The sequence below is a fragment of the Schistocerca gregaria genome, chromosome 1 (assembly GCF_023897955.1).
Source record: "Schistocerca gregaria isolate iqSchGreg1 chromosome 1, iqSchGreg1.2, whole genome shotgun sequence".
Taxonomy (NCBI): Eukaryota; Metazoa; Arthropoda; class Insecta; order Orthoptera; family Acrididae; genus Schistocerca; species Schistocerca gregaria.
Window position 1 is genome coordinate 231,677,784 of NC_064920.1, and position 4,205 is coordinate 231,681,988.

Below are 4,205 nucleotides of genomic sequence, written 5' to 3' on the forward strand. Positions count from 1 at the left end.
CGTCGAAAAAGTGCAAAGAAGGGCACCTCGTTTCGTGTCATCGCTCAATAGGGGTGAGAGTGTCACTGATATGATATGCGAGTTGGGGTGACAGTCACTGAAACAAAGATCTATTTACGAAATTTCAATCATCAACTTCCTCTTCATAATGCGAAAATATTTTGTTGACACCCACCTACGTAGGGAGAAATGATCATCATAGTAAGATGAGAGAAATCAGAGCTCGAACGGAAAGATTTAGGTGTTCCTTTTTCCCACTCGCCATTCGAGAGTGGAATGGTGGAGAAATAGTATGAAAATGTTTCGATGAAACCTCTGCCAGGCAGTTAAGTGTGAATTGCAGAGTAACTATGTAGATGTAGATGTAGAATGGAATAAAGGTGAAAACATCGAAAGCTACGTTGAGAGGCATAGTGCGCCTCTCGCTCAACTGACTGGACTAGGCTGTTAGCCCTTACCGTTACGAAAAATTGTGTCGTCAGGTGTAAGGCACGTCGAATGTCCGGTACGCCCCATCTGGGAGGAGGTCGTAAATTACACTGTGTAACAAATTAGCAAATTGACAGTGGTAGTATGGTGTTCGTTCAAGTGCGGTGTGAGCTTCCAAAATATGCTGCCATAAGTCGAGCTTGGAGCGCATCCCGCAGCTGAAGAGGTATGGAATCGTCAGGCCCTTGAACTATGTGATAGCGTGGTGGAAAATGTGTGTACTCCGGAAGAGGAAGGAATTGGCGCTGACAGTCAATGTCGCGGCGCGGAGGTAACGTGACAGTACCCGTTACACAAGCTGCCATACATCTTGCGTCGATGGACGTGTGAGACGATCCTCGTCAGTATGTTCTCTGTGACAGCAAGTACACAAAGGCCAGTCCAGTACGCTGAAGACGCTGGTTTGTCCGTTGCGGGGAAAAGGCACATGGATGTTCTTTTACACTGCTGTCCAACTGATATTTTGGAGAGGTTCTCCAACATACTGCGGGGTTGCGTTCGCTTGTGGCGCGCGCCTGGTCACAATGGCTTTATCTATAGAGCTCAGTTCGACGAAGTAGGTCGATATTTGAAAAAATAATGGGGGCAATTTGATCCATGTAGACTTCAAAGATGGCTCCTCCTGATACGAAATACCCAAAGGTCGCCTGGAATTGTCGTCCTAAGGCCATTGGCAGAGGGAAGATTTGGGCAACGTGTACCAGCTTGGGTCTGACATACGTTTTGACATAGGCCACTCGCTGGAGCGGATTCAGGATGTGGTGGAGGCTGTGTAGGGTGTGGGCTTGTATCGTCTGCAACAAACGGTGGTAGGCATATGCCGCCGTTCAGTGACTATGTCCGGTAAATGCGATAGCCAGGTACCGGATTTTGTCTACCATGGGCAGGTGCAGTGCCCTTTCGTCTTGGAGGCCATGCCCAGTGTTCATAGCCTCGGCCAAAGAGGCGGGTATTTTAGGTGAGTGCTCTGAATATGAAAAACTAACTGACCAAAACAATAGCGAAAGAAGGGTTCTCCCTTCCACTAAATAGGATACAATCAAATAACAGGTACAGATGATATCCCTGCAGCGCTCCTACGAAACAGTAGTAACAATATCAAAACAAATTATTTGCTGTGGTATCTTAATACGTATTATGAATAGGGTGTCACACCATCTGACTTCACAAAATAAGAAACTATTGCTTTACCGGAGAGGGCAAATAAACGGACTAGACCTTCTGACACATTCATCAAAGATATTATTGTCAATAGTTCAAGAGAGGATTAAAAATAAAATACATCAGAAGCTAGCCAACGATAAATTTGGCTTATGATCAGCGAAAAGAATGGGAGAACCAATAGTGGCACTATGTCAGATTTTGGAAACAAGATTAGAAATAAAGGGAAAATATATAGGCCTATACCAATTACCGACCTAGAAAAAACGTTTGGTATGGTTGATTGGTAATTATTACTTAAAGTAATCCGCAAAGTTCAACTCGATTGGAAGGACGGACGATTAATTTGGAGTAAATACAAAGGACAGAGTACTTGTAACACTTATATCGATTAGGAGTAGTTTTATTTTAAGTAACTGTGTATGTGCAATTTATGAAGTGCGCATTCTGTGTTGTTTAAACTCCTTCATGTATGGGAAGAAAATTAAGCCCCATAGTGCTCAGAGCCATTTGAACCATTTGAAATCAAGACCCTACGCTGCCGGCAGGCGTTGATATACATCAACGGGGACAGTTGAAAATTTGTATCCCGACCGGGACTCGAACCCGGGATCTCCTGCTTACATGGCAGGCGCTTTATCCATCTGAGGCACCGAGGACACAGAGGATAGTGCGACTGCAGGGATTTATCCCTTGCACGCTCCCCTGAGACCCACATTCCCAACTTGATGTCCACACACTACATTCGTAGTGCCCCTGCCCATTACTCTCATTACTCGCGGCAGACAATCTTACCGAGTCCTGTAAGAGTTCGGGCAATGCATGTGCTCCCAGCACAGAAGAAGGAGATCAATTGCCAGTTAGCCTTAACTAAATATTAAGATGGTATCTGTTCTTCTTGTGTGCTGGAGGCACAAGCATTGCCCGAACTCTGCCGCTAGTAATGAGTGTAACGGGCAGCAGCACAACGAATGAAGTGTGTGGATATTAATTTGGTTGGCAAATGGTTCAAATGGCTCTGAGCACTATGGGACGCAACGGCGGAGGTCGTCAGTCCCCTAGAACTTAGAACTACTTAAACCTGACTAACCTAAGGACATCACACACATCCATGACCGAGGCAGGATACGAACCTGCGACCGTAGCGATTGCGCGGTTCCAGGCTGAAGCGCCTAGAACCGCTCGGCTACCATTAATTTGGGGATGTGGGTCTCACGGGGACCGTTCAAGGGATAAATCCATGCAGTCGCACTATCCTCTGTGCCCTCGATGGCTCAGATGGATAGAGCGTCTGCCATATAAGCAGGAGATCCCGGGTTCGAGTCCCGGTCAGAGCACACTTTTTCAACTGTCTCCGTTGATGTACACCCCTGGAAATTGAAATAAGAACACCGTGAATTCATTGTCCCAGGAAGGGGAAACTTTATTGACACATTCCTGGGGTCAGATACATCACATGATCACACTGACAGAACCACAGGCACATAGACACAGGCAACAAAGCATGCACAATGTCGCCACTAGTACAGTGTATAGCCACCTTTCGCAGCAATGCAGGCTGCTATTCTCCCATGGGGCCGATCGTAGAGATGCTGGATGTAGTCCTGTGGAACGGCTTGCCATGCCATTTCCACCTGGCGCCTCAGTTGGACCAGCGTTCGTGCTGGACGTGCAGACCGAGTGAGACGACGCTACATCCAGTCCCAAACATGCTCAATGGGGGACAGATCCGGAGATCTTGCTGGCCAGGAAAGTTGACATACACCTTCTAGAGCACGTTGGGTGGCACGGGATACATGCGGACGTGCATTGTCCTGTTGGAACAGCAAGTTCCCTTGCCGGTCTAGGAATGGTAGAACGATGGGTTCGATGACGGTTTGGATGTACCATGCACTATTCAGTGTCCCCTCGACGATCACCAGAGGTGTACGGCCAGTGTAGGAGATCGCTCCCCACACCATGATGCCGGGTGTTGGCCCTGTGTGCCTCGGTCGTATGCAGTCCTGATTGTGGCGCTCACCTGCACGGCGCCAAACACGCATACGACCATCATTGGCACCAAGGCAGAAGCGACTCTCATCGCTGAAGACGACACGTCTCCATTCGTCCCTACACTCACGCCTGTCGCGTCACCACCGGACGCGGGCTGCACGATGTTGGGGCGTGAGCGGAAGACGGCCTAACGGTGTGCGGGACCGTAGCCCAGCTTCATGGAGACGGTTGCGAATGGTCCTCGCCGATACCCCAGGAGCAACAGTGTCCCTAATTTGCTGGGAAGTGGCGGTGCGGTGCCCAACGGCACTGCGTAGGATCCTACGGTCTTGGTGTGCATCCGTGCCTCGCTGCGGTCCGGTCCCAGGTCGACGGGCACGTGTACCTTCCGCCGACCACTGGCGACAACATCGATGTACTGTGGAGACCTCACGCCCCACGTATTGAGCAATTCGGCGGTACGTCCACCCGGCCTCCCGCATGCCCACTATACGCCCTCGCTCAAAGTCCGTCTACTTCACATACGGTTCACGTCCACGCTGTCGCGGCATGCTACCAGTGTT

The 4,205-nt window shown here is 49.3% G+C and overlaps 1 non-coding gene across 1 annotated transcript; it reads left to right on the forward strand.

The window, feature by feature from the left end:
• The first annotated feature begins 2,912 nt into the window (after nucleotides 1-2,912).
• Trnai-uau (transfer RNA isoleucine (anticodon UAU)) lies at nucleotides 2,913-2,987 on the forward strand. The gene has a single exon. It is a non-coding gene; the product is annotated as a tRNA-Ile (tRNA).
• Nucleotides 2,988-4,205: the final 1,218 nt, after the last annotated feature.